This window comes from Pinus tabuliformis, chromosome X (assembly GCF_031772625.1).
Source record: "Pinus tabuliformis cultivar Carrire ecotype Pingquan chromosome X, CPIR1, whole genome shotgun sequence".
In the NCBI taxonomy this organism is placed as follows: domain Eukaryota; kingdom Viridiplantae; phylum Streptophyta; class Pinopsida; order Pinales; family Pinaceae; genus Pinus; species Pinus tabuliformis.
In genome coordinates, this window is record NC_142308.1 from 1,463,378,139 (window position 1) to 1,463,402,997 (window position 24,859).

A 24,859-nucleotide genomic window follows, 5' to 3' on the forward strand; every position below is an offset into this window, starting at 1 on the left:
TAAGAGTGCAGTAGATATAATTTTCTTCCAGATAATTATTTCCTAATGATTTTCAACAAGTATTTTATGTCACTACTATCATTGAATAATTACACTTCAAAAAATATCAACAGTTAATGCAACAAAAATAGTAAAGATCGTAGAAAGACATCCCATCACAATATAGACAATAATTTTACCCTAGGAAACCCAACTTTAGGAGAAAACCTATCAACTTTTCTTTCTGAGATATTATTCTTCAGTAAAGTTTACAAATCGAACATTTGTCTAAAAATATGTGCTAATATCCAAGTCAAAATACCAGTCAAACTTGGCCAACTTGTTGTCCTTTGAGGTCAACCCCTTTAGCCCTATTTCACCTTTATCCAATGACATTCCTATGACTCTTGTGGACTTCTTGCGGATCTTGCGGCCTTCTTGATTCTCTTGTCGCCTTCTTGCAACTCTTGCAGCCTTCCTACTACTCTTGTGGCCTTCCTACAACACTTGCAGTTTTTGTACTTGACACATGTGATTGTCCAAGGGGGATAAGAGAAACAATGAATAAATAGAAGAAAATTTCTCTTTCATGGTGGAGAAAATGATACATCACACCCTCTATTTATGCTTGTTAAATGAGGTGGAATAACCCAAGGGACATACCACTTCATAGGTTGGGCCAACTTATCACTTCAAATATTAAAATTTTCGTAATTGTTATAGGTTACTTGATTTTTTTTAGCCATATTGGAATACTTTTGGATGTTACAAAAATCAACACCCACTATTAGCAAGGAATGCATTCTCCTTAGCTATATTAAAAAAATCCCTAGTTGAAATTTCTCCTCCACAAGAAAAGTTCACGAGCTTTCTATGTTGATGTAGTGTCTCCCTACATGCATGTCTATAGATATAGATCACTCCATCATGGGCCATTTACCCCTGGCCAAATCAGCATGGCCCATGAAACTCAACATGGCTTCTTAAGTAAATGTATCCATCTCCCCTTGTCAAATCAACACAACCTAGCCAAATCAACATGGCTTCTCAAGAGAAGTTCATCCCCTAGGCCATTCACCCCTGGACAAATAACCATTGCCCAACCAAATCAATGTGGCTTCCCAAGTGAATGTATCATTCTTCCTTGGTCAAATTAACATGTCCCTATGGATTCCAAATTAGCATAACTCTAATGGAAGAATGTCTGCCCTATGCTATAGTTTCCCTAGGTCATTTACCCCTAGCCAAATCAACATGGATCCATGGGTAAATGTATCAATATTCCCTAGTCAAATCAACATGACCTTAGCCAAATCAACATGTCTATATGGGAGAATTTTTTCCCAATCCTACATGGATCAATACTCTGGGCCATTTAACCTTAGCCAAATTAGCATGGCCCAATGGGTGAATGTATCACTTTACCCTTGTCAAATCAGCATGACCCCGTCGAAGAGTGTCTTCCCTATTATATAAATTGCAAAGCATCAAGAATCCCTCTCTAGGAGGGAGACATTATACATCAAGCTTGTCACTTAAGTATACAAAGTTCGCTCTAGACAAGGGCTTGGTGAGAATGTCTATAATCTTCTCGTCTGAGGATATGTATTGGAGTTTCAATACTCCCTTTTTCACCATGTATCAGACCATATCCAATTGTACCATGAAGCTACCTCAACACATGATTTTTACATGCCCCGATTCAACTATAAACTAGCAAAATTCCTTCACTAGATCCATCACCACAACTGCTTTCTAGTCACCCTAACTAGGTGCTCCCTCTAATACTGATGCAAATTCTCCTGTGGAAATCTTGGTTGCCACCTTTGTCATGGAATAAAATTCTCCTATCAATGCTTCTCCCTTTATCACTGAATAATAACCATATGTCTATCATGTTCCCCTCATAGAAGGAAAACTACTCCTAGATACCTCCCATCTCTAAGCATCTAGTATGACAAGCTCAACCCATGATTTTCTCTTGGAAGGTTGCCCCTTCCACCGAATTAGAAGCTCTTCTAGTCATTTGGCATGGTTTAGGATGTACTAACAATCTATGTAATTATTCTTCTTGAACACCAATCACTCCTGCTGAGTCTATGCTCAAGCCCTTAGGCCATACAAGAACCTAACATTCTGGTGACTAGAGCAAAAAATCTCAATATACTCCACAACCTTTTCTTGGATAACCCTCTTGCCACAAATATTTCTTTGTAATTCACTATGCTACCATCTACTGCATGATTCATCACCTTAGTAGCTTCCATAATGGACTTGTTATTCCTTTTGATAAACCTCATTCAATAGGCCATGGAAAAATAAATAATAACAAACCAAGTAATTTTGGTATCTAAATCATAAAAATTAAAAGGACAATAGGTTGACCAAAATGTCAAAGGAGAAAAAATATATTATTGGAAGTACTTATCTCTTGATCAAGGAAGAAATTGTTGACAGTTTTAGAGAACTGTCAACCCCCGTCGATCCTTGCCTCCTTGCAGAAATCATTGAAGTATCTGGAAGTATATTGTCCTTCATTATCTGACCTAAAAACCTTGATCTTCTTCTTTCTCAAGTTATCGATCTAAACCCTGAACTCTAAGAACCTGTTGAAGACCTCATCCTTGACCTTCATAAAAAAAACATTAATGAATGCCAAAAAAAGTATTATTTCAGAAGTCCATCTGCAATCTTCTTTTCAGGTTAATGTTCATCATCATCATCATCTACATCTGCTTTTAATGCATGCTTCTTTTCCTTTCTTTTCTTTTAGGACACTGAGAGGCATAATGTCCAAAATCATGACAATTGAAGCACTTGATATTTGAAATATCCTACTTCTTCTTATTCTAAACAGGAGCTGGTATTCTAGCTGTATTCTTCTTATCAAACATTCCAAAGTTCCTTCCTCATTTTCCTCTCCTTGTATGGGTTGCAAGGGCTTGAGTTTCTTCATCATATGGACTCTGCAAGTTGTTATTGGAAAACAACCTAGCCTCCTCTTGGAAATAATCAGTCCATAGCTTATCAAACTTGGGAAAATTTTGTCGTGCACAAATTCCCTGAACAAATTGCTCCCATGAGAATGGAATACCATTTATAGTCATTGTAACAGGTTATGAATCATCAATAGTATCTTTAATGGATCTAAGCTCATCTCTCAATTGTGAGACTCTCATAAGATAAGAGACAAAAAAATATGATTTAGTCATCATGACACTATGGAGGAAACTTTTCAAGGTTAACTTCTTGCTAGTGTTGTTGCTCTCATATAATCTCACCAAGGCATCATACATTTATTTTGTAGTCTTCAACTTAAAAGCATGAGGAATCATGTGGCCCTTAATGAATCTATTATGATTCTCCTAGACTTAGATTCATTCTTCTTATTCTTGGATTTATCGTTAGCTCCCACTAGCTCTAGAATGACTTCTTTCATGTGATCCTGAATATAATTTTCTTCCAAGTTAAGAAATATCTTAGCCTTCTAAGATCTTAAATTAGTAGCACCATCCATCTTGTCTTCTACTATGAGACTTGAAGTTGTTTTGAAAAGAGATATATAATCAAAGAAATTTGTTGAATATTTTTACTTAGGATGACTTCAATGGCTACTCTTTCAACAAAGCTCTGATACCATGTTGAATTTTCTATGAAAGAGTGCAGTAGAAATAATTTTCTACCAAATAATTATTTCCTATTGATCTTCAACTGGTAGTTTATGCCACTGCTATCATTAAATAATTACACTTAAGAAAATATCAACAATAAATGTAGTGTAAATAGTAAATATCATCAAATACAACCATGAACAATAGAGACAATAATTTTACCCTAGTAAATGCAACCTTGGGAAAAGACCCATCAACTTTTCTTTTTGAGAAATTATTCTTTAGAAAGGTTTACAAATAAGATATTTGTCTAGAAATTTTTTCCAATATCCAAGTCAAAATACCAATCAAACTTGGAAAAAATACTATCTTTTGAGTTCAAACCCTCTATCCCTTCTTTATCTCTATTTTTCCTTCATCCAATAGCCTTCCTGCGACTCCTATGACCTTCCTACGACTCTTGTAGTCTTCCTACTCCACACATATGGTTTTACAAGAGGGATAAGAGAAATGATGAAGAGAGAAGAAACTTTCTCTTGCTTGGTGGAGAAAATGAGACATCATACCCTCTATTTATACTTGTTGAATGAGGTGAAATAACCCAAGGGACACACCCCTTCATAGTCTAGGCCAACTTATCACTTTGAATATTAAAATTTTCATAATTCATATAGGCTGAATTGAAAACCATTTAGCCTTACAGGAATACCTCCCTATGCTACAAAATCGGAAGTGGTACAATTGAGCTTCATCCACCATATCTACGATCTCCAACAAAAATCCTAATAACTCCTTGATGTATGCTCCAATCCTCCTTGTATGCCTTAAAGACATAAGACAATTCCTAGTGATACATGCTTGATTTTCTAGAACAAACTATGTATACAAAGCTACCTTCATCCCTTCCCATGTAGAAATCCACTCTATGATATGACCAAATACCAAATACTCCACTCAAGTCCTACACCATAAATTTGTTGTCCCTATCAGATGCATAGTTGCAAAATTAACCTTATCTTCATCGATGAACCCACACATTTGATCCAAGTACTGCCCCACATCCCAACAAAAATTCCCAAGAACTTTGGCACTCCTTGTCCCATCATACAATTCTGTCTACTTGATCTTCACTCTTATTGAAGTACCATATGATCCTTTTCCAACTTCCTTATTCAAACCACAAAATTGTGTGCCTACTCACAGGTCAAGGCTACAAGAGAAGCCACTCCATCCTCTTGTTTCTTTAAATGATCTGCCCATGCATCATCTTGATCTTGCTCCACTGTCTAAGAAATCCCCTCAAGCCCATTGATGCCATGAAAGAAAGATTCCCTTATATTCCCTGTGTCCCTTAGTATATTTTTTGACTCATTTCGATGTGCCTGCATAGCTTCCATCATATGGACCATACATTCTTTAATAGAGGCAACCCTTCCCTTTAATTTAGGGCCATCCTAATTTTCTAACCCATAACCACTTGACCTTGAGTCCATCATGTCATCATACTAAAGAACCCTGTACAACAATACCATATATAACCTTGTTATCAATCTTGCACCAAGCCTTAACATGCTCTATTAGGCACCCTAAAATCACCTTAGTGGTAACTTGCTTGATACCACTTGTGATGTCCCTAGATACTTTGCATAGTTTTAGGCACCTCGTGATCTCTAGTCCTACAACACTGATGCATTTCTCATTGATGGCTCTACTTCCTCGACAATACTTCACTCAAACTATGCTTCACAAATCAATACTTGCAGAAATGTTTTGGATGAGTTATATAGCCATATATCAAATTTAATCTAAAACCAAGTGTGTCTTTGTCCTTCAAAACTATCCACATTCATATGAAAATTATAACTTATTCACACCATGAATTTACTTCTTATTATGCAAGCAAATATAACCATCACACAATATACAAGTGCACAAGAGTTATACGTGGGAGTAGCCCACAGTCTTACACCAACACACACACACACACACACACACACACACACACACACACACACACACACACACACACACACACACACGCACGCACACATAAGGTTGTAATAGTATTACAATAGGGTTGTTTTAGGTCTCCAACCGAATCACACATCTAATCACCTTACAACATAATGTAATACATTACATAAAATACAATACTCAGGTTGTTGCTATCATTCTACCCTACAATAATCTTATGTGAGCCTACAACTACAACAACCCACAATCTACAACATACCTTCACCACTTGTCTCCAAAAATATCATATCATGCACCTATTCTAGATAGTTTCGACTATTCCTATTAGCCCAGAGTTTGGCTCTTCTACTAGCCTAGTTAGAAAAGCAATCGTAAATCCCCAACAAACAGAAACCCCAAATTTTTGTTTCATTTCTTCTTCACTGTGTTGTGCTTCCTCCTCATCTCACTATGATGTCTTGTAATACAGTGGAATACCAAGGGGTGCAACCCTTGGCATTCCGCCAACCATTGTGTCACTTTCCCTTCAATTCGATTCATCTCACCATCATATAAAGTTTCATTGTGCATCTTGCACTAGTACAAAATGACTAATTAGTTACTAAAAAAACAACTAAAATTTGCATATAAACGACCATTTTTCAGTCGGTGACCAATAGTAGTTAATTTATAGTATCTTATAATACGACCAACTTTTAGTCACTTTTAGCTTAGTCATTAATTGGTTTCCTCAATTTTACCATCTAGTAGTATATTTAGTCATAAATTTGGTCATTAATTTGTCATTGGTTTAGTAAATATACAACAAAATATATTACTATATGAATCCTCGAGAAAAATAATTAATGACCAAAGAAATATGATCAAAATGTTGGTCATGTTATAAGATACTGTAGATTAGCTACTAATAGTCATATATATGCAAATTTTAGTCATCATTTGAAACAGATTAATGACCAAAGAAATATGACTAAATTTTAGTCGTGTTATAAGATACTGTAAATTAGCTACTAATAGTCATATATATGCAAAATTTAGTCATCATTTTAATAAATAAAATTATCATTTGCAGTCGTCATTTATCTTTTCGGTATTTTCATATTCATTATATAAACGGATGATTTAGTAGTTTCTATTCATTTCATTTAATTTCATTCATAATCATTATAAATGACTAATTTAGTCCTATATTAATTTTATTCATGTTCATCACTAATTAATATAAACTACTAATTTAGTAGCTTTAGATTGATTTTATGTGTTCATTATTAATCAACATAAATTAATTAGCATGATTTTGCCACTAAATTTTAAAAAAATGTCATACAATGTGCATGTTTATCTAATATGATAACACACAGTTACATATGTTAATTACAAGACTAAATAATATCAAGTGAAAATAAAAATAATTTCAACCACATAAATTTTATTATATAGAATATCAAGTATTACAAGATGAGTTTCCAACTTAATATCAGTTGGACTACAATTTACACATGAAATATTGTTTCATCATTTCAAAACAGTATCACTGTGTTGCCAAATCATTGCAAGTGAATTCACCAACTCTGAAGGCTTGATCATCAGTGTTTATGAGTGTGTCTTATGCAAGATATTGGCTCTAAGGGTATCACTAGACATATTCTCTTCCCTCATTTTGCATTTGTCGCTCTAGTGTTATTGTTCTCCTATTTCTTCAATTGTTGCTTCTTACCATCAATATTGAGTTCCTCTCCTAAAAATGAAAGAAGATACAATGGATAGTATAAGACATAATAGACGATGAATACTTGAATATAAAATAAAGTATTGACCCATGGTATTCACCAAAATGGCACATGGTATTGACCCATGGTATTCACCAAAATGGCACATGGTATTGACCCATGGTATTCACCTGGAATGTAGCCTATTTAAATGGGGGAATTAAACCAACATGTAGCCTATGCTAAGATTCACTAGGACTTTACAAAGTTTTATTATTTAGTGAAAGACTCGCCAAAATCTTACCAGATTTTATAATTAAGTAAAATATTCGCCATGCCTGGTGAGAGATTCGCCAAAAAAATATATATACATATTATATTATTGATAAAATTTCCTTCCATTTTTCCTATATACCTTGGAGATTCGCCCATTTATTATATTTATAAATTTAGGGGGGGTTCTTAAAATTTTCCCTGCCTTTAATATTGATTAATAATTTCTTTGCATGATCATGTAATACTAATGTGTCAAGCAGGGACATTTAAAGTCATTCATCCATCAATATCACCTTTGAGAGTGCTTAGTAGTTAATACTTCATATTACACAGATAGTAGATCATCAACTTCAAGGATAGAAATATAAACACAACAACAATGAAATTAAAAGAAATGCTAGGAAGTCAAATGAAACTAATCTTGAGTCAAGAAAATACCAACCCCTTCACATTAGCAAGGAATTCTTAGGCACTAAAACAAAAAATCCTTTCATTGCATCATTCTCACCTTTTCTTTAATTTCTTTAATTGGGAACATAACTTTCAGGGAAAAAAAAAAAAATTTCATTGCAAAAGGTCTCAAAATCCTAACAAATTCTCAAGTGATTGTTGTTTCAATTAAACAGAAAGACAATCATTCGATATGCTTTTAACTTGCAGAATATATTGAGGAATATGAATCATTCTCACCCCTTTCTCCTAATCAAATTGTAATCCGCGGGTTCCAATCAAGTAATCAATTTCCCTCCAAGATAGTTAAGAGGTCACTTTGGAGAAGCACTTCTAGAAGCATTGTGATAGTAGAAATGGAATTAAATAGGAGTAAAATGAAACACTTTAGTGGGTGCTCCAAAATATTTAAACTAATTCAGTTGCATCTCATTTATTTTCCACTTTTCTATAATATGTAATTCTTTGAGCAAGAATAGAGCATTCATAAATATTGTCATGAAAGAGGAATATTCATAATCCTAATAAGTTGGCCTCTAACAAATAAATAATTTCATGTAGTGAATAAATATTACGTGGTATATTTCAATGATTAAAATGACAACTTTATTCTTAATCTAATTACAACAAAAATAAATTCAACCCTAACTAGTTGGGATCTAAGAAATAAAGAATTTCATGTAGTAAAGTAAACTTACATGGTAGATCCCAATTATTTGCAATGACAACTTTATTCTTGATCTTATTACAACATAGATAAATTCAAGAATACATACATATTTCCTTATTTGAGACAAACTTTGAACATATTTTGAGATTTCATAGAAATATAATGATACGATTTACCTATAGGATATGAGAAAGCTATCTACATCTAGCACCTGTCACTTGACAATCATGGTATTAGAATCATGTATATATATATATATCTATATATCTATATATATATATATATATATATATATATATAGTGTTATATAGATACCTTGCAACACCTATTCAACACTACCTTCAAGCTTCAAATTCATCAATTGATTTACTTTAGTAGCAAATTCTAGTGGGATTTCATTAAATACAAACCGACAAAAGCCATTTATGATAGTTATCATTTCCTTCTCTAGATCTATCCCCCCCTGGAAATAGAATAACTGATATTCCCCAATTTTTTAGGTATTTACTTCATGTTCAACATGGGCTATGGGTTTCTTCATGTGGAAAAGGTTGCAAATATTAGATGTATAATGTAAACAAGCATGCAATTCAAGGTTGCTACTAAAGTCTCTTGGGTGAATTATAAAACACCATCTACTTAAAACATGATACATGATAGTAACAAAAACCTACCCAAGATCCCACTTAATAATTCAAAATGTTGCAAATAGGAGATGTATTTTTTTTTTTTTCTGAATATGTTTAATTCTATTATCTTACAAAGCAAAAATACAAAATAGAGTACAAAGGGCAAGGCTATGAGAATTTGCCTGTCAGCTCTTGCCTTGCCCTGTTAACAGCTCCAAAATTGAAAGGAGTCAAAATTGGAATTGTAGCTGGACATTGCCGACACAGTTACATAACATAAAAGGACTGAAACACCGGGGCCATGGATTGACCCGAACAAAGACAAACACGGACAAAGACAAACAGACATGTGGACACAGACCAAAGACACCTGAACCATTACGGGTTACACCTGAACATTTACATTCGACACATTGACTGATATAATGCCGCCACATAGCCGAGAAACACAACGAGATCCCAACAAAAGAACAGAGAATACCGGGGCGCATTCAATCTTCCTCAGTAGTCTGGGGTGCCTCTGCAATTTGACACCCAAAACGGAGCGCGTCCTCTGAATCTGAAAGCTGGATGACCGCATCTGGGCTTCCCTCACGGGCTGGCCTGCTCGGACCGGCAAAGTCAGCATGCGTAGAAGGGCCAGCATCCAGTTCACGGTTGATAGCAGGGCGCTCAAGCTCCAGCACGCGGTCACGCCCAGGCGCCATCCAACTTGGCCCAGGATCACTACCATAATTCGTCCAGCCCTTTCCAGCTCCGACCGGAAGGCACGCAATGGGGGAATTCTCCCTACTGGAGCGCTGCCCTTCCGGCAGAGGCTCGACCTCCACATTCTGCGTGGCTCCAGGCTCAACAGCAATCGAGACAACCAAAGTGGAATTAACTTGCGGGCAGGGGAGCCTATACCTGAGCATGGGGAGCTCCCGCTGCCCCTCTTCAGAATTCGGGCTGCTACCATGCTGCCCCCTCTCTTCTTCAATGCTTCCCTGGAGTCTTTGTGGCCGCGAAGTAACCTCGAGGGAGGAAGAGGGCGAGTAGTAATCATCCTGCGGGAGAGCCCTGCCTTGAATTCCCCCTCTTCGGCTGCCCATTCGCGGTCTTGCTCTTGGCATGACTGCGCCCTTTCCTACACAGGCACTCTGAATTTCAACAGCGAACAGAACTGTTACCAGCCCCAAGAACCCACAACAGCGCCAAGGTCCGACCCCCACGCCCAGAATCAACACACGCTGCACGAACCCACACCAGCTCCAAGTATCAACACCAGACTTGCAAACCGGCGGCACTCCTCTCAAATTCTCCTTCCCAATGCCTTCTGAGCGGAGCAGGGTCTCATTGCTCGGCTCCCTCATACTCTCCTGCAATACCATCTTGCACAGCTTTAACCACATCGCCACCCCGAAGTCCAACACCTTCCCTCGAGCCGAATGGACAGGCATTAATGCCTTCCTTCCTCTGCCTTCAAGCGTAATAAAGCCCCGCAGCGCGTGGTACCTCCGGCCTCCGTGAGCATGCCACCTGCCCACGTGATGGCTCGTGCCATTCACCGATCCCCTATGCACCCGCATCCGGGATGTTGAAATCCTTCTTCGCCAGAGAGATGCAGTCATTGTTGAGCTTGTCATCTTCTGAGTTGTCCAGAGAGCCTACAAAGTAAGGTATGCACTGGGAAGCACCTTGGTTGGCTAATCTATCAGCGACCTTGTTCGCTGTTCTTCGAACATGCTTAAAAGTTATACTTTGGGGAGTATGTAGCATGTCCTCCATTAATTCCATCCTGCTTAATAGTCTCCAGCTTGTGGCGACCTTGATCGCAGATGTTCCTGCCTGGATTCTTTGGGCAGCACTAATAAGGATTAAGGAGTCTCCTTCTACTTCCAAAGGGAAGTAATTATTCTGCTCTGCAAGGCATAAGCCTCTCCATAGGCCTTCTAATTCAGCTACATTATTCGTATCTTTACCCAACGAGCCATAGAAAATCTGAAGTATTTCCCCTGTGTGATTTCGGAAGAGTCCTCCATACCCTGCGAGCCCCGGATTACCTTTGGCTGCCCCATCGAAGTTTAACTTGAATGTAGCAAAAGCTGGAGGTGACCAGCTAGAAGGCGAGGCGCTGTTGTTGGATGATCGGGTGCCTTCTTTCTTTAACACTGAGAGGTTTATGTTCCAATACTTCAGGATCAGGCATTCTAAAGGGGAATCTGGCATGTCCTCATCTGTCCAGGATTTGAGGGCCAGAGTTTCTTGCAGCTGTTTGATGAGGATTAACCATAATGTTTCAGTGGGCCGGGAGGAGTTGTTGAAGATTCTGTGATTTCTTTCTTTCCAGAGAATCCAGTATATGAATCCTGGTAAGAGTCTCCACAGAAAATTGAGAAGCTGACTTTTGAAAGGAGAGGGAGCCCAATTCCTTAGGTTTTCAGCTATGTCTTCTGTTCTGGCCTCTGATCTCATGTTACAGCTCTCAACTTTCCTCCAAATTTGCTCAGCGAGCGGGCAGGTTTCCATGAGATGTCCAATTGTCTCAGAGTTAATGTTGCAGTTCGGGCATCTAGAAGGCCCCACGAATCCACGCTTAATCAAGTTGTCCCAAGTGAGCACTCTTCTCTTGCTGAGCAGCCATAAGAAGGTGGAGATTTTGGGCCAAATTCCTGGTTGCCATATCTTTTCCCAGATCCGGTCCTTGTGGAGCTGGTCTCCAGTGTATCTGAGCTGATGGGCTTCTTTAGTAGTAAATGTGCCTTTATGCTGATGGCCCCATCTTAGGCGATCCTGTAGAGCGGAGTAACGAATTTTCCTAAATGATAATTCTCGCTCTATGTCCTCATATGTCTCTCCTTGCCAATTACTTTGCCAGAGATTGGCTTTCTTCCAGGTTCTGAAGTCGGTGTTTGCCGAAGGTTGCCAAAATTGATTGACTTGCGTGAGGTGTGCATGCTTCATTTGTTCTTGCCAGAGAGGCCTGTGAAAAATTGTGGCAAGCTTGGGGAGCTGCTGCCACGAGTCCTCCCAAAATCTTGTTGTAGTACCTGAGTGAATCTCCCAGAAGCTATGCTCTTGAATGAATTTGCTGTGAGGTTTGGCTGCGTTCCACATGGGTGATCCCTGAGTTGTGGAGTTGATTCTGATTAAGTCATTCCATTGGCTGCCTGGTGCATATTTTGCTTGCCAAAGTTTGGCCCATGGTACGTTGGGCTTAGTGATCCAATTCCACCACATGCGCGCACCCATAGTATTATTGCTCTGCAAAGGGTCTCGCAATCCCAGGCCCCCTTCAGATTTTGGTTTGCAGACATCTTTCCAGTTTACGAGCGCCCATTTTCTGTTCAGGCCTGAAGACCCCCAGAGGAAATTTCGCTGGATATTACGAATATATTTAAGAACCCATTTGGGCGCAGCCAATAAAGAAAAAAGGTACAGAGGCATTGCTTGGAGGACCGATTTGATCAGGACAAGCCGGCTGGCGATGTTGAGAGCTCGGAAGGTCCAAAGGGAGAGTTTGGATTCAAGCTTATCTAGAAGAGACTGCCAGGAGGAATGTTTGATGGCCGCAGCAGCCAGGGGAGCCCCTAAGTAAGTCGACGGAAGCTTGGCAATGGTAAACTGCAAAATTCGAGCTATGTTCCTTTGAGTGGAGAGGGGAGTATTAAAGAAATATAGCTGGGATTTCGACGCATTGATGGAGGTACCTGACGCTTTAGAAAATATGGAAAGCAGAGACTTGAAGACGGAGGCTTCTTGCGAGGATGGGTGTCCAAAGAGCATGGTGTCGTCGACAAATTGTTGGTGGGATTGGGGAGGAAGGCCATGAACAGAGATACCTTTGAGCATTTGAGTAGCGACCGCTGCCTTTAACAGTCTGCCTAGCCCCTCTGCCATAAGGACGAAGAGGAAAGGCGACAGGGGGTCCCCTTGTCTTATACCCCTTGAAGGCCTAAAAGGATGAGATGGAGAACCATTTAACAGAACAGAAATGCTGGGAGAGGAGATTAAATTGTAAATCCATCTTGTCCATGTATGACTGAAGCCAAAAGCTATGAGCACTTTTTGAATATAATTCCAACTGAGCTTGTCAAATGCTTTGGAAAGATCTAGTTTTAGAAGCATACCTGGCTTTTTTAGAATCTTTAGAGAGTGAATCACCTCATTTGATAAGACGATGCCATCCATGATCTGCCTCCCTTCAACATAACCTGTTTGTTCTGGTGAAATGAGCAAGGGTAGGAGAGGTTTTAGCCGATTTGCGATAACCTTAGAGATAAGCTTGTATATGACGTTGCATAAAGCAATGGGTCGAAAGCTTTCCGGCTTGCTTGGTTCCGCACATTTGGGAACTAGAGCTATGAAAGTGGTATTGAGGGCTGGCAGAATCCAGTGCATGCTTCTTGATTCTTCCACCAACTCCCATACTTCTTCTTTAATTAACTCCCAGAATTCATGGTAGAAATTGGCAGTAAAGCCATCCGGCCCCGGGGCTTTGCCGTCCTTGAGCTGGTTCATTGCTTCTTCAATTTCTTTCAGGGAGGTGGGCTGAAGTAATTTGTTATTGTGCTCATCTGTTATTATTCTGGGAATATGCTGTGTGATGGCTCTGATTTCGGCGTCCCTGTTTCCTTCCGGCTCTTTGAGGATGTCTTGAAAGTAATGTGTAACAACACCAAATAGGAGATGTATTAAACAATATCAACTATTTAATTGCACAATCACACTAAAATGGAGAAATATTAAAATGTTGAAAAGTGTGAAAAAAATGGAGTTGGAATATTATAGTTATGTCAGGGTAGATATAGTGATGTGAAATGTAACTTCTATCTAAAACACATAAATATAACTTCTATAGCTACATGAATGTAACTTCTATATAAAAAAATGGAGTTGGAATATTATAGTTACGTCAATGTAGATATAGCTATGTGAAATGTAACTTATATATTTATTTATTTATTTATTTATTTTAGTCATTTAAGAGACTAACATTTTTTTTATTTTCGGTTAATAACTTAATACTCCACCAAAAATAGCATTGAATTGGTTCTTCACCAACCAAGGGGAAATTTTAAACCAGTGTGAAAATTCTTATTCATTCCTTTTCCATTATGATATTTTATTTGTGTGCGGATTTAAGCTAGTGTAATGTAACTTCCACATATTTGACAATTTAAATGTAAACAAATACCCAGATTGAAGTTATACAATTAACATATGCACAATAAGATACAATATGCATGAGTTATAAGTGATAGGACGTTTACATGTTATATCAAGACAAACATTTTCTCATCTCATTAACTCTTATCTTATAGTTGGTGATGGATATAGACTTTAAAATTATGATCCATCCTTGTCATATATTATTTTAATGATGGATATAGCTTTCAAAAGCATCAACCATTTTTGTTATTTTATGTACGGTCAATTTAAATGGAAGTGTTCATAATTTTATTCAATATTATCTGGTACAACTGGAAATAAAATGATGTGGGAGTGGTGTTTCTAGTGATTTTCAAACTTGTTTTAATAACCTAAATTTAGCATATTTAAAGTAAATAGTTGCACTGGCCATCTTATCTTCAAGTGAGTAACTTTTCTTGAGGAAATCTTCATGACATCCACCATCTCTGAAAATTATGAAATATTAGTATTATCTTGCACTAAATAGACAATGTTGGCATAAAATCTTTTATTGTGTTTTTTTACTCCGTGTCACAATTTTTTTGATATTTTATGATTCCTGGTTTTGATTTCCATGCTAAGACTGGATTCATCATGCCTGCTAGGATTTTTAGTTGTGCACACATCATATTTCTCATTTGTAATTGTATTAAATACAAAGAGACATGTAGTGACATGTGGGTGTTTATTTTACTCAATGATAGGCTTGATTTTTTTAACCCATTCCAATCCTACCACATTGAAATTAAGAGTGATAAGAACACAAGAAGGAATATCAATAAATCAAATTAGAGACTTTAGAATGCAACTCAAATTGTACCTGAATGTAACGATAAGTATTTATAGTTTCCTGGTCACAATGAGTATCGAATCACACTGTGAAAAATTCCTTGCATTATGAGAATTTGGTTGCACCTACACTAATCCTCCGTAACAATTCCTTGACTTTCCTATAGATATAATTTTGGAAACAATCCTACTCCTGCAATTTTTCCCTATATTGATCATATTCCCCCCCATTGATAGTTATTTTTCAAGGCAAAATAATAGAACTCTCCAATTGCATCATCGCCTTTCAAAACAATGCTTGAGTATTTCTAAGTGATTGTTGAACCAATCTCTACTTAGGTCCACGAAATCCTTGATTTTCCTCCATCACACAAACCTCTTTTTGTAATAAAATTATAAATCCCACGTCTGCATTCCTCATCCCCAACATACCAATTCTTCATAGTGGAATACTTTATCGTTTCTCCCTCCGTGTAATAGAGATCCACTACTGTGGCATGGATATGATTAGTGTCATAAAATGGTGTGGTGCATCCTTCAATATATGTCACAGAACTCCTCTCATCTACAACAATAAGAGTCCTCTCAAACTTCATGGTCTCCATCTCATTCATCCTGGAATAAGTGGATATTTCCATGGGTGGCAAAGTGTGCTTGGGGATTTAATAGAAGGATCTATCACTAAAACAAAAAATTAAATGCAACATAATAGTTATCAACAAGAGGAACAACCCTGCCAATCTACTTCCTAACTAGATCAAGATACTCCCGAATTACCTCTTATAACGAACAAAAGATAACCTCAACTTACTATAGAGTCTACCTATGCATGGTAGAAATGAAAACACTGTCAAAAGCAACATCTACAACATCATTGGTCAATCTCTTCTTCTAGTCAAGGGCATGCCCAACTTTTGAGAAGTATCAAGCAGGTCAGGGTCCACCTCATCCAGGCTCCTCCTCTTCTTCTACTCTCTCTTTTTAGGTTCAGAATAATAGAAAAGGTCTTGGAAATTGATGGGGGGGTAAAAGTTATCAAACCATTTGGGTTCTTCCATTTTTAATCATTGTCTGTAAGCATTGAGTCTAAATTGCAAAAGCCATTCATTTTCCTTCTTTTTAGCTAAAATTAACCTAAGCTTTGGAGAGTTGTAAGTTTTAATGGATCTAAGTATATTCTACTTAAAATATAGTAACATGGTTTAAAAATGTAGGCATTGAGATCAAATTCTAAGCATGAAACATAAAAGATTTATGTTCATGATTATAAGAAATTTTAAGTTCATGTAACAAAGTTTGAGGAAGGTCTAGTATTTGCATCCTACTAGAAAATTTGCTTGCATCATTCGAGCCTTTTGAATTTGGGCATGGTAGAGTCCATTACACAAACAATCAACCACTAAAAAAAGAGGTGAAAATAAAAAATAAAATTCCATGCGTTCTAACCGTAGAAAAGTTAGGAGGAGCGAACTGATTTGTACAATAAGGACATGCAAAATGCTTATTTGTGCATTGTCTTTTGATGAATTGTTGGACGCAATCAAGATCTGCATTATCATAATCATTAAACCCTCAACTCTAGATGAAATTTATGCTTTGACCATATAAAGGCTCAAAATTGTTTACCCATAAGAACAAAAATTATATTTAGTAAAAAGGAAGAACTCTCCAGAGTCCAAATTCATACCCATGTACAAATGGCCAAAATCTCCATGCCCAATGACCTCACCCTTCCTCCATCTAATCGTTGATTCCCTCTTAAGGTGTTTCCCATGCAAAATCCTTCTTGGGTTTGAATCCCATGAAATCCATAGATCGTGTTGATGGTCGTCCTCCTTTTGGCATCTCCAAGCAAATACCAACAAGGTAGAGAAAAATGCAATACTACAATGTGATGTTGTAATTTGGAAATGAAAAAGAAAATAAATATTTATAATGGAAAAAATAAAAGAAATATTTATAATACAAAATAAAATATAGAAATTGAAATTGGGTTAAATGATTTATTTTTAATAAGAATTTTTTTTATTTTTGGGTAAGACGCTAAATTAAAAAGAATAAGAAGAAGTTAAAAATGATATTGGGATGCGTGTAAAAATTTAAATATGGCCTCAAATAATAATAAAAAATTAAACTAATAAAAATAATAAAATTCAGTTTGTTATATTTTGATTTTGTTATTAACTTGTGAATAGACTTTGTTACAATACCATGGGCCAATACCATGGATTATCAATACTACAAGTCCAAAAACCATAATTTATTTCACAACCAAAATATTTTATAACAATATGACAAGATTCTTAACCGTGATACTCACCCCCACATTAGGGTAGATATTATTAACTTGTAAAAAATAGACTTTGTTACAATACCATGGATCATCAATACCACATGCCCAAAAACATAAATTATTTCATAATCAAAATATTTTATAACAATATGACACGATTGTTAACCATGGATATTCACCGGAGAGAGAGTGAGGTGGGAGAGAGGGAGCAAGAGGAAGGAAGAGAGAGAGAGAGATGGAGTTGGAGTGGGAGAGAGAGGGAGGAAAGAATAAAGACATAGAGAGATAGAGTTGGAGAGAGAGAGGAGTGAGAAGGGAGAGATGTAGAGAGAGTGAAGGAGAGAGGAGAGGAGGGAAGAGAAAGAAGAGGACAAGATAGAGATAGGGAGAGAAGGGGAAGGGATAGAGATGGAGAAGGATAGATGGGGGGGAGATAGTGATAGAGTTGGATGGAAGAGAAAGAGAGGGAGAGTGATTTGGGGGGGGAGAGATAGAGGGAGGTGGGAGATAAGGGAGTCATGGAGAGAGAGTGAGGGAGAGAGTGTGTGTGTATGTTTGGTGGGTGAGATAGAGAAAGAATAACAAAGAGACACAAATACAAATATCGATATTATATAATATTATATAACCAACCAAGATCCATATTAACCCTATAACTATCAAGTGCCAAGAGGGATCCAATCTCTCGAGGTGCAAACCTTTCCTCAAGTTTTGCACTAGGAAAAAAAGTTTGCACCTCGAGAGATTGGATCCCTCTCAATGCTTGATAGATCCAGGTTTAAGATGGATCTAGGTCGGTTAATATGAAATTAAAGTAGTTTTTACTTGATATTATAGTCTTAAAATTTAAATTGATCTTCAAATTAATTTCAAATTGGAACTAGATCCAATTAGATTCAATGAATATATTTTTAAAAAATACATAAAATAATTTTTTTTATTAAAAAAATATTTTTAAAATTACAAATTATTAGAGATAAATAATGCAAAGTTGTCTCACCTATACACCATGTGAGGATGAAGAAGTGTTTAAGGAAGGATAACCTTTCAACCAATCTTTAACAACCTTTCAATCCCCTATCACTTGTAAGTTTAGATTGCTTGACACAATTAAGATGACTAACATAAAAAAATGATTCATATTATTGTAGTACTTGTTAGGTAGTTGTATTTTTGTTCTTAGACTAAATTAGTCATTCATGTTAGTCATTTTTAGTTGTATTACTTATTAGCTAGTCACATATTTTAACCTGCGACTAAATTAGTGATTTATGTTAGTCGTTTTTAGTTCGGTCACTTAAGATTGCTCATTTTTGGTAGTATTTCACTTGGAAAAGTTGTGGTGACTAACGTTTTTAGTCACCTAGTCACTAATTTCTCATTTTCTACTAGTGTTGATACATTAGCTAGACTACTCGGTTGGGAATTCATACCCCTCTCCACACCCACTCATCACACATCTTCTCTCTCCTTATTTTGATTGGGCATGTGTTCTCATCACCCTACCCATATGCCAACTCATCTTTCCTCTATCTCGTTTTGGTTGGGTGTGCATTCCCACTCTCCAACTCATCTTGCCTCCTTCACATCTTTGTTGTGCATGCATGCCCACTAACACACCCAACAAAATAAATCATTTAGTCTTGGTGTGCCACCATGCACCCAAGTCACAAAGGCCACTATATTTCAGGTGCACTTGTTCACATGGAAACCAAAAATTTTCACTAAACATCACATCCAACATTACATTTCTTGTGATGAGGTCTCATGGTGCATGCGCATCTCAGTTATGTGCATGTTTTTCCTTGAGGGATTGACATATATGAACCAACGAGTCTAAGAGAAAATTATAAAACCATTGAATTATCAAAGGAAAGTACCAACAATTCTAACAATTTTTCATGCGGAAGAGAAGGTGGAATTATAAATCCACAATAGATAAGAGAAAAAACAAACCTCAACATGTGCACAAGGAAGTCTAAGATTGTTTTCCATTTTGATCATATTACTCTAAAAATTGCAAATTGTAGAGAGACTAAAACCTCTAGATTGTAGTTGGCATAGTTTGAATTGAAGTGTTATTCAATATTAAAGAGGGAGTTGAGCATACACTATGGAGCATGAAATCATATGAAAGTAACTTTGGATGGTCTGGCTAGTTGGAATGAAAATGAAATCATGCACAGGCCAAGACTTTGATGAAAGCATGCTCAACTTGTCCTTCCATCTATCTCTAGAGTCAATCCATTTCCTTCTATTTTCTTGTTATTAACAATGTTAATTATGTCATATTTAGTTATGTATCATTGCATATTGTAATTGCTTAAGTAAGCTACGTCTTATTTGTTTCACTTTGATGGTACCAATCTATTCTCTTGACATTTTAAAGAATTGCAAAATTTGATTATGAATCATTCTACTCCTTCCTCGTATCCTTTATAAATTCCTTAGCTTGGTAGACAATTCATTAGCTAGTACTCATATATCAAACACTCTATTTAATGATTTTGTGGGTGTCATTTTTTTTGTTTCTAAAAGGAGTTTTAGTGGGTGGACCATTGATGTCAAATACCTTGTGAAACTATCTAACTTATACTAGTACAAAATGTACCTTATCATAGCCTTACACTCCAAGGGCCGGAGCCCAAACTCTAAAAGAAGGATAGACTTAGGTGTATTAATTTTAATTCTTAAAATATTTATTATAAAATGCTACTAGATTTATTTAATCTTCCTCCACGTCTTCTTAGAGATACTACACTTGAAAACTTCACAACCCTACAAATGCACTAGGATGACAAGCACACTCAAGAGAATCTTATGTTTCTCTCAAATCCACATTCATCTTCTTTACAATTATCTTTACTACAAAACAAATTCTTTTTTACCTCCACCAATCATTTTTTCAACATTACAATTCCATTTAAGTTATGACGGTTGTTACTTCCCATATACTTACATGAAAGGACTTCTTCCTACTTATGGTTATCATAACTAAATTAGTGTATGTGGCACATCTAGACTCAACGATCAATACATTTGTTTTCTTAGTGTTTGAAGACTATAAGAGGTAGGGTAAAAGTGTTTTAAGTTGATTTTCAAGGTCATATAAACTCATTGCTAAAAGAACAATGTCAAACACGTAAATGAGGATGACAATAACTTTATGTACAAGATCATTCCCCACACATTGTGTCTCTTATGAACAATCTTCTAAACTGTGTATGTAATTATAAAAAGAGTGGAAACAAAAAACATCTTACTTGACCCTGATTAATTTCTTCCAATAAACCTTCTTTAAATCTAAATTTGATATTAAATTTCTCATACAACTTTGTTGTTACAACACTTAGCTCAAAATACAATATGTTATCTTCTACTCTCTACTAAAAACCATCTAAGTAACTATAGGAAAAGTTTTTCTAAATTTCAATGAAACACCATAGCAAATAATTATCATCTTAAAAATAATTTTAATAATATATACTCAAATGCAATAAGGCTTTTAACTCTTTTATAATAAATTTCTAGCCATAAGCTTATCTTGTTTTTTAAAACTATAACATACCATTCAACTATAAAAATAAATAAATTAATAATTAAAAAAATTACATATAACTTTTAATTTAATTAAATGAAATGTAAAGGTGTGTATACTAATACATATTCTAATTTTGCTTTTAACACTGTGTACCATTCTAATTTTGCTTTTAACACTTTTATAATAAATTCCTAGCCATAAGCTTATCTTGTTTTTTAAAACTGTAACAAATTATTCCATTATTAGTCCCTGCCATCTGGCAATGGCCAGGGACTATAGGAATCAGTTTGGTTTGATTTAACATTAATTCGAAGTATTTTTTCGCCGAATGCCTTGGTTAGATCAAAGTTTTAAAACGTTGTGTGCCCTCCGTCCCAGGATGACCAAGGTACTCTGGATTGTCATCTTATTTGGCCTCTTCCCGAGGCGGGAGAGGCCGGAGCATAGGTTATCTTCATTTGCCGGGTTTATTACTCGTGACCGTCAGAGCGATTTCATATGATTTCATATATTAATGTTAAGATTACTTAACATTAGTTTGGATGGAGTTTGGATGGATTATGTGCAACTGCAGAAAAGGTTTGGCATATTCGCAGGAACTGTTCAGGTTTGTTTGGCATATTCGCAGGCGGCACGTGTTCAGCATGCAGGCTGCATGCACTGCAGCTGTTGCATTAAGCCAAATTACATATGCTTCCACTGGTGCTATCTTAGCTGCCTTAAGAATCCATGTTATCATACTCCCTGTTCCATTTGGTCAGGAAAGCCTCTTCGCTACTGGTTTTGGATTGCTCCAAGGCAGACCGTTCCCAGAACCTCTAATGCTCTCTGCAACAGCTATGTTTCTGCGGTGAGATACAATGAACAAGGTGAGATAAATAGTTTTTTAAACCTGTACTGCTTGCATACATGAAAACTCAAACTTGAAAAGTCAAACTGGAACTCAAATTAGGTAATGAACTGCCTCTTTGATGTAGTGAACTGCCTCTCACTGTTTCACTATTTTTGTATGACATCGAACTTCTATTCTGCTTTATTGATGATGCTAACTTCTTCTTGAAAATGGAAGGGAAGAGATAGCATGTTGCCTGCATACATGAAAAATCAAAGTAAAATTCAAACTGTTTTCAAACTGAAACTCAAACTAGGAAACTAACTACCTCTTTCATTGCGATATGTTTTTAACATGTGAGAGACCTCTTTTGTGTGTGCCGGTGATGTGATCTGCACTCACAGCTTTAATTTTAGTCATAATAGTCTAATGAATCTTAGACTTGAAATTGTTTAATTATAATTGAAAATTGCAGTTAACTCATTCATGCTAGCAGTGATTTTGAAAGCTCTTTATAAAACCTGCTGCATGTCTGGGTTCTCTGTGCAATACGAGAGGGGATGGCGCATTTGAACTATTATGAGGAATTGAAAAAGATAGAGACAAGCAATAGTACCAGATGTATATACAATATGCATGGGATAGCTGCTTCAAGGGGATCTTTCATCCTAATCGGGGGAGACATGTGCTCCTGATGGTACCGAATTGTCTGAAACAACATTCAGACAGACAAATGAGAAAAACAAGGTATGCAGATAAAGCTTGAGTCTCAGATAGCTCAGCTGAACCTGCCTTGCCTGAGCCTGCCTCACCAGATAGCTCAGCTGAACAGGCCTTACCTTACCTTACCGGAGTCTGTCTTAAGGTCCGTCCTGAAATCCCCAGCCTTTTCACCCGAGTCTGTCTGAAACTTACTTGAGCCTGCTTTACCAGAGATGCTTATATCTCACACTGGAAAATCTCACTTGAGCCTGCCTTACCAGAGATGCTTATATCTGAGACTGGAAAATCTCACTCAAGCTATCATGAATAAGCTCTTTCATTTACTATAACCTGAGAGGCGCTTAAGACCAGACCAGATAAAACCCTAAAAATACATTCTTATAAACGATGATCAAGTATGCATATTTATAAATACAAAGCAAGCAGGAGAAGCATGGATGATAATACAATAAATTCCATTTTCTTTGAACCTATCAACTTACTAAGTGATTCATTTCTCATGGGATGCTGGCAGTCCTTTCCTAACGGATTGGTGCCATATACTTACATTTTTTTTTTCAGAGAAAGGTGCCATATACTTACATTATTCATGTTCCAGGCCTAATCTGGAGGTGAGTCATTTCTTTACCCAGCTCGGAACAGATGGGGCATCGTGGACACGAAACCTTGGGACAGGATTACCTACCTTCTCGTTCTACCACCAGCGAGATGAGTAAAGCGCCGCTAGCTGGCATATTTTTTTCCTTTGATGGCTTACTGGTAAGAATAGCTTTAAAATACTGTTTTGCAACTTTGCGGAGTGAAAGGTTGTGGTTTACTGTGAAGCTTCGAATTTTGAATTCGTCTTGGCTTATCCCCTGAGTAATAATTTCGTGAAGGTTGTGTGTATAAATTTCTCTGCAGACCAAAGGAAAAATTTGGAATATCCTGGTGCTAAGACAAGCCGCGCTCGAATTCTATGATCCGAATGGGTCTTGAACCCTGAAATCTTGAATGCCAGCCTGATGGATGATCCGAATGGGTCCTGTTCGAAGAGAATATACCTTTCTAATAATGACATTGCTGAGCTTTGCTAATAAACTGTCTGCTTCTAAGATCGCCCTCCTGGATTGATTGGTTTACTGGTGCAGGAGACCCCGAGTATGCTTTGAGAGATGATAGCTTAGAATACAACGGCAGAGTATGCTTAGGATATCTTATGTGCTGCTGAAACAAAAGTCATAAACTTGATACTGAACCATTAAATGAGAAACACATGCGCACTACTTACTTCAAAGAACTCGTTTTCGTTACCTAAGATCTGGTCTCATTGAATCCTAAGACCTGGTCTCAGTCTGCCATAGAAGGTTTATACTGGTGCAGGAGACCCCTGCCATAGAAAAAAATCTGGAGCTCATCCAAAAAGCTTGGTCGATGCGAAACCCACTAGAAATTATAGATAGAAAATATAATGGACGTCTGTCAAAATGCGCGATAGAAAATATAATTCGTAACCTTATGAATGACATCTGTCAAAATGCATGCGCACACACTGCGGCAGATTGCCAACTTATGACATTTTGTCATCCCCAAGCGCCTATGTCTTTATTTGAAATAATTCATTGAAATCTTTGAATAAAATAGCTTTTCACTCCGACCACAAGTTTTTGGATTATCTTATTAATTTGTTTTTTATTTTCATTTTTAAACATTACTTAACTTAATTAATCAAATACATTTGATACCACTTTAAAACGTAAAAAATAATTATAACCTTTTAAGTGTAACGCATATTTCTAAGCCAGGAATTTGGGATCGGAAGATAGGAAGGCGGGGGCACGGAGGAACTTTAGGAGCTCTAGTCCCTTATTCCTGTAGTGAAGTCTCCATTCCACTGTTTAGTACTGCGAGAAAGACAGAAATCTACCTTTAGGTTAACTTTATCGAGGAATTTGGCATCCGCAGCAACCAGAGCTAAAAAAATGATGACTCCACGTTGGTGCTAACAATTTTGAATTGAAGTCTTTCTTCAGCGATTTTGATGTATGTTGTGCCATATAAACTATATCCAATACTGACAAAGCAGCATTCCATATAGTATTAGTAAATTGATAAATGTTTTCCATACATTAACAGTAAATTGATATATGCATTCCAAGGCAGCAAATTGATATATGTGTTCCATATCAGTAAATCGATATATGCGTTATGCAACTTTCTTTCCTTCTTGCG

General features: G+C 36.7%; 1 long non-coding RNA gene and 1 pseudogene across 1 annotated transcript; one reads left to right on the forward strand and one right to left on the reverse strand.

Moving 5' to 3' along the window:
* Positions 1–8,994: 8,994 nt before the first annotated feature.
* LOC149145523 (iron-sulfur cluster assembly SufBD family protein ycf24-like) lies at positions 8,995–23,222 on the reverse strand (annotated as a pseudogene).
* Positions 23,223–23,243: 21 nt separating this feature from the next.
* Positions 23,244–23,878, forward strand: LOC149145524 (uncharacterized). The gene is made up of 2 exons (XR_016265101.1): positions 23,244–23,407; positions 23,552–23,878. It is a non-coding gene; the product is annotated as an uncharacterized LOC149145524 (long non-coding RNA).
* Positions 23,879–24,859: the final 981 nt, after the last annotated feature.